Genomic DNA, 7,174 nt, shown 5'->3' with positions numbered 1-7,174 from the left:
GCTTTGGGGGAGTTCATCGTCTGCATGCCACACCGCTGACATAGCCAGAAGCTGCTCTGAGGCTGCCAGCAAAAGGAATGCCAAAAAGCCACTCCTTGCCGGTGGATCTTTTGGGACTGCAGCAGTGACCTGCTTTAAGAGCAAGCCATCCAGTTGCTGCAGTTCCCAGCTGATCAGGGGTTGATCGGGGTTGTAGTGACCAGAGGCCACTCCAAGTTGCCAGTCTGTTTCACTCCAAAGACTCTAGACCAGAGGACAAGAGAAAAGAGTACTTCTAATCCACTGAACCTGATTCCTTAACTTTTTTTAGTTTGTTAATAGGGTTCACAGGATAGTAAACATCATTCTTATATAACATTAGCAAGTCAAAATGTACTGTGACAATGTGAATGCCCCGCAGTATAAGTGGCATTCTAAAATGTCTAATTAAATCTTTGCAGCTTTGCAAATTAATCAAGGATGGGCCTGATGGCAGAAAAAATGTTTCTCTTGCATATTAAACAACTCACATCTTTTTTTTAAGAATAAAAGAGAATGCAATCCCTCATTCCTCCCAAAGCTCCACAGAGTGTGATACACACACAAATCATGTGCACAAGGTAGCCTATGAGGCAGCATAACCTCAGGAGAGACACATCACTTTTTGAAGGAAATTTTTGGATGTATGCTACCTGAAATAAATACTGCCATGCTCAAGTGAATCCCTTGCCTGGAAGTGGCACTTGTCAGTGTGACTGTGTATTTTGATACCTAACTTGTCCATATGGCTGCAGATACTGTGTGGAAACTTTTCAGACATATGAACTTAATGAAGGTTATTTTATATTTGTCCAAAGTCCATCCTCCATTTATGAACGCAAGCTGTTCATTCCAAAGAAGGAATACATGAAAGCATATTTTTAGGAGTTTGCCTTTCAAAAGATCCTTGATCAGAGCCCCCAAAGTCTTTCAAAATCCAAAAGCAGTTTCAGGATTCAGTATGAGCTATTAATGGGACAAGCTGAATCCTCCTTTCATGGAGGCTGGCCTTCCTTTTTTTTTCCCTTTCCCTTTTATTTTTTAAATACTGTCTTGTCTTATTTCTTGTTGATTGAGAAGAATCCAAAGAAAATGTTAAGGGGTTTGCTGTGATAACTTCTAAGAAGCAACATCTGAATAAAAAAATTAAGTGCGACTGCTGCTTTTTCTTGTGTGCATGACTATTAATAAACGCACACAGTATAGAAAGCAGTCATATCACATTTCAGAAGCTAAGAAAGGTCAGTTCTGGTTAGTACTTGGATGGGAGGCCACCAATGAATACCAAGTAGTATCAGCTATATTTCAGAGAAAGGAAATGGAAAAAGCCAACTTTGAGTGTTCCTTGCTTCAGAAAACTCTATAAAATTAATGAGGTCACCATAAGTCAATGATGTAGACTTGAGTCAAATGACTCAGACCTGAAACTGACAGGTCAAAAAGTGCATCTTCCAGCCCCTTTGAGTGCATAATGTACAGGTGATACACAGCTCTGATGTGGTTGGAAGCTCTGAGGCTGCTGTCAAAAGAAACTATGAAAATCTGCTCCTTGCTGGCAGCCCACTTTAAGAGTGGGCTGTCCATTTGCAGTGGCCCCTGTCCGATTGGGGGCCAATTGGGGCTGGAGCATCCAGGAGCTGCTTCAAGCTGTTGGTCTGCTTCACCCCTCCTATACAAGTCTGACTAAAGTCACTTCAGTGACTTGGATTTGCCAATAAATGATGCACTGACTCAGCTTGACTTCACTAATGACATATATATATATTAATAACCAACTTGTTGGCTTCATTCACTTTGAGCAGCAGGCAAGACCCACCTTCAGAGTGCAGGGTGCATTTCTTGGAGGGGAACAGAAAATGTGTTAGGCAACAGACTTGAAGTGGAAGATTCCTCCTAAAACCTTTGAAAGATTTTTTCATACATTTTAGAAGGATGTGCAGCAGGGACAGCCTGTCCAGTAGACCCCAAGCCCTGCCTCAAGCCCATTGCTTAACGTGCTTGCTGTTCCCCTCTGAGAAATGTGTCTGCCTCTTTTTTTTCGGTTAAGGTCAGCTCCCAGACTTGAGACTGAACTTGAAAATTGACTTGAAAATATCTTACAAGGACCTGAGACTTGAAGGTAGAGACTAGGAGTAAAAGACATTAATACATCACTGTCATTGGTCAAGAGGCAACTTGATATCAGAGAGAGAGAGAGAGAGAGAGAGAGAGAGAGAGTAGATTCAATACAGAGAATGGGCAGTAAGTCTTTTTAGAAATGGGATGGAAGAAGAAGAAGAGCAAATTGCCATGGATTGCCAAGCAGGAGAAACAAAGGGCCTGAATAGACAGGCCAAAATAAAACTGCTTCGGGTCACTTTAGAGGTATGCTGTTTAAATGACACATGCATCTTAAGAGGCCAGAAGCTGTACCAAAGCTGCTCTCCAGTCCTTAGGACTGGAGCATGGCTTTGGTGCAGCTTCCGGTCTCTTAGAAAGCATGCAGCATTTCAACAGCATACTTCCAAAGTGACCCAAAGCAGCTTTATTTTGGCCTGTCTGTTTGAGCCCAAAGTTAGAGGATTGATAGTGCTGAAAATAAAAGAAGACCCAAGAGGAATGCAGAAAGAGAATACTTCACTGGAATAGATGTTTGGGAAACTGGAAGATCTTTGACTGGTACCACTATGGCATCAAGGTAGGCACTAGACCACCCTCTTTCAGAGCATTCTACACTTGTGGCTCTACAATTAAATGGATGCTACCCACTGTACAGTAGCTGTTGTGGTGAAGTGGCTTGTGTTGGACAAGGACTCTGGGAGAGAAGAGTTCAAATCTCCACTCAGTCTTGGAAACCCACTGGGTGACCTTGGGTAAGTCATGCTCTCAGCCTCAGAGTATGGCAATAGCAAACCCTCTCTGGACAAATTTTGCTGAGATAACCCTAGTGATAGATTTGCCTTAGTCAGAAATGAGTTGAAAGCAGATGACAACAATGATCTTTATACTTGACGTTGTGAAGGTATCTGGAAAAAAAGTGTTTCTGCTGAAAATCTCTGAAAAAAATTTGTTAAGAAAACCCCATGATAGATTTGCCTTAGAGTCTCTATACTGTATGTCAGAAAGGAGTTGAAGACACATGACAGAAATCCAGTTTATCCCAGAACACTTTACAGTACTTGACAATTGTGAAGAAATCTGAAAAAATATGTTTCTGCTGAAAATCTTAAGAATATGATCAGGCAAAAATAAAATTTATGGCACTTTAAAAATAATACATTTTTAATGGTGTACATTTTGGGAGGCTGTATCTCTTTTCATAAACCATAGTGTGACATAGCAAATTAAGGCTCAGATGATGATATATCAGAATTATAGTAGTATTTTCCCACTTTAACTGCCATGGTTGAGACCTATGGAATCCAGGGATTGGCAATTTGGGGATAGGCTGTGGGCGGGGCTGGCACTGCAGGCTGCATGATGGAAGCTTGAGTCCTTCCCAACACGTGCGCAACAAACTTTCCCAGGCAAAGTTTGCAATAACTGTGGCGTCTTTAATTGAAACAAATAACTCAACCCAGAGGAACCATACAAACAACTGTCCCCAGTCTCGGGCAAACACAAAAACAACTTCCCTTATTCAGGCTTGGGCCAACTCCTCCGTGTCTTCAGACCTTGGGCCCCTTTGGGTCAGTCGCCCGCCTGAGTGCTTCTCTAGAGGCTCTCGGTCGGCCTTCTCCCAGTCCTGGGGTGCTGGTCCTTGTTCCCACCGACTTCCTTTACTATCCCACCACTCGCTCACTAGTCCTCCTGGATCTCTCCGCCTCCAGTCCCCTTCTTCAGGGTAAGGGAAGTCTCCTTCCTCCCTGGGGTCTCTCAGCTGGAGGGCCTCATGGGGTCCTGGTGGTCTAGGACTCTGCCTCCTCTGTAGGGATACAGGCTGGCCAACCCTTTGAGGGCTATGAATTACCCTGTCTCTCCCTAACTCAACTGCTTCTCCGCATCTACTCCCTCTCCCCGCGCACTTCTCTTCCTGTCTCTTTATTTCCCCCTTGACTCCTCCTCTCTCTCCTCTAGCTCCTCCCCTGGGCTCTTCCTCTCTATCTCCTCCACCTGATCGCTCTCTACTCCCCCAACTCTCTCCTCCTTCACCTCTACTCTGCTACAGAGGCATTTAAAATTCTTCAGCAAGAGCTCTCTTGTCCCCCACCAAACTACAAAACCAAGGATTCCATGGGATGGAACCATGGCAGTTAGATTAGAATAACAGTGTGACCCTTGTTTGGAAAGTGTCATAAGATACAGTGCTATTTTTCTTTGAACTGCTAAGACTGACATCCTAAATGTTTTATTAGAAAGCAGTTTCCATTTATTGGAACTCATTGGGACATACTTAATATTCAGAGATGTATGTTTTGTCAGGGATGTTCTCAAAATATAATCACCCTTCCTCTTTGCCAGAAAACAAAACAAAACAAAACAATCAGTTATTTTGAAAATATTATGTAAGAAATAACTTTAGTGGAATAAAACACATTTTCATTGGTAAACTCATTTTACAACATTATTGAGTGCATAGTTTTCTGTGGGTTTTTCAGGCTATACATATACTACCATGTCAGGATGCACAGGGAAGCCATTGAAATCCACAAACATCTGGATAATTTCAACCGGAAAGAAGAAACAAAGTGAACAAATTTGGCTACTAGTCCTGAGGAATAGCAAAATAAGGACTCAGCAAATGCAAATGGGAAACCATTCAGAGTCAGGGGCTTTCCCAGCAGATAATGATCACCAATTAGCAGACACTAATCCTCTTTTGCATTAGCCTCCCAGCCTGAGGCCAGCCATCAGCACAGAACAATACACATGCAAATCACTCCTGCATTCCCAGGCTCACACAGTATATATATACCCACTTTTTTCCAGGCAAGCATTCTCTGAAGATGCCAACCACAGATGCTGGCGAAACGTCAGGAAGAAACTCTTCTGGAACATGGCCACATAACCCGAGATACCCACAAAAAACTATGGATGCCGACCATGAAAGCCTTCGACTTCACATTACTGGGTGCACTGGTTGAATCTGTACATTAGAAGGTTATATGTAATATTATGTGGGAAGCTAGAGCATGCATATTGTACATTACAGGTATATCTGACTAGTGCACATCTCTGCATTGTATCTTCATTGCTCTTTTTCTTATAAATGCAACCTTTTGTATTTGCCCTATTTAAAATCTAAATCACAACAACCAGAACATCCCTCAAGTGTCAGACCATCAATATTAAGTTAGAAACCGAAAGTGATATTGACCTCAAGCTATTACATAATTCTTTACTGTGTGCCTGCTGTCTTTCCTTTGTAAGTGATGCATGGATAAACCATTTGACTTCACTTTCCAGATCTATAAGATGCCTCCACTTTTCTTATAAGCCTCTAAGTCAAAACAATTAGGACTTGATTAAATCTTATCATCAAGTCCCTGAGTCTCAGTGGACCTCCCTTCACCCTCCCTTCCATTCTGTTTCCTGGCACTTAAATCTAATCATGAGTTTAGTCAAATACATTGCATGTCAAGAATAATTAATGGAAAGCCTCTAACAACAGGCCTCTGCCATTGACAAGCTCATAAAAGAGCAGTTAAACCAAGGTTAGCCCTACTCACAGTTCATTGATAGAAGTATAGATATGGAGAAGTTCATGATTTTGTATCAAGGACATGATCTCTCCAATGAATATGTGGTTCTTCTGACATGTTTATAATTTAGACCAGACAACATGACACCAGCTTTATCCTCCCTTACCAAGGGATTTACCCATAGGCATATCAGGATGCCACCAGTTACTCAAAGTATCTCCTCATTGTTCCACTCCCTTAGATTGTCCATTCCTGCTACCCTTATCTAAATTCTATTTCTGAGGCTGCCATAGAGAATATTACCTATACACTTTGGTTTTCCTGTCTGCTAAGGAAGAAAGAATAATAGGGTCACCAAAAGTCAGAAATGATTTGAAGGCACACAACAACAACCACAACCACGAAGAGAGGAGTTTATGTCTCTTTTAAACGTTCCTTCTCTTTTTTATTATCATTAAACCCCCCACCCCCCCCCCCCCCAAAAAAATAAAAATGCAGTAAATGCTTTTTTTTTTATAAAAAAATCCCCTTTGTCTTCTTTTTCTTTGCAATCTTGGTCTGATTAAGATGAAGGTATGTTGGCTATTATAATGAGCAATATCTACAAAATTCATTTCCTCAAAATACTAATGATTACAAATGAATCATAGAATCATAGAGTTGGAAGAGACCACAAGAGCCATCTGGTCCAATCCCCTGCCATGCAGGAACTCTCAATCAAAGCATCCCCGATGGATGACCATCCAGCCTCTGTTTAAAGACCTCTAAGGAAGGAAACTCTACTACACTCCAAGGGAGTGTGTTCCACTGTCAAACAGCCCTTACTGTCAGGAAGTTCTTCCTAATGTTGAGGTGGAATCTCTTTTCCTGTAGCTTGCATCCATTGTTCCTGGTCCAGTTCTCTGGAAACATCCAGGGGTGAGCTGTGTTGTCCATTTTGTAAGTTCAAACAAAAAATCCACCACCAAACAGTGATACCTGTATTGCCCAACTAAAATGCACAATATACTTGTTGCAAGCTGCCTCATCAGGGTTTCCCTGTTGCAGCTATAATATGGTATCTTCAACCAAGGTAAAACAATTTTTTTTCTCCTCCAGTTTGGACCAGATTGGCATGTTTTACTTCAACACCTACCAAAATGTTCCTGATGCAAAAGTATGGAGACTTCTTGAGGAATCCATTTTCCTCTGCCTACAAAGAGGCCTATGGCCTCACAGGAATGGAGACATATTGGATAAAAAAAAGAGGAGTCCTTGTTGATATGTGAATGGACTTTAACTTTTCTGGACTTTGTCCAGTTGCCACATAGCCAGAGGAGGAGGGACCAGCCTGCTAAAGATACCCTCCCCATACCATCTTAACTAAGGACAGAGACAACAAAATGGAGGCATCTTACCAACATCTCTAATTTTTCTCCTGTTTGGTATGTAACATCGTGCCTGATAAAGAAGCCAGTGGAGCTTCGAAAGCTTGCAACAAGTATATTATGCATTTTGGTTGGCCAATAAAGGTATCACTGTTTGGTGGATATTTG

General features: G+C 41.8%; 1 long non-coding RNA gene across 1 annotated transcript in view; it reads left to right on the top strand.

The window, feature by feature from the left end:
- LOC121924866 overlaps positions 1 to 4,969 on the top strand; it is a 29,249-nt gene extending 24,280 nt beyond the window's left edge. Inside the window, exon 3 of the long non-coding RNA XR_006102747.1 lies at positions 4,927 to 4,969. This is a non-coding gene — a long non-coding RNA (uncharacterized LOC121924866). The remainder of the gene's footprint in view (positions 1 to 4,926) is intronic.
- Positions 4,970 to 7,174: the final 2,205 nt, after the last annotated feature.

The sequence above is a fragment of the Sceloporus undulatus genome, chromosome 3 (assembly GCF_019175285.1).
Source record: "Sceloporus undulatus isolate JIND9_A2432 ecotype Alabama chromosome 3, SceUnd_v1.1, whole genome shotgun sequence".
Lineage (NCBI taxonomy): Eukaryota > Metazoa > Chordata > Lepidosauria > Squamata > Phrynosomatidae > Sceloporus > Sceloporus undulatus.
Note: the sequence above shows the minus strand (reverse complement) of the source record. Positions and strands in the feature narration are given on the sequence as shown.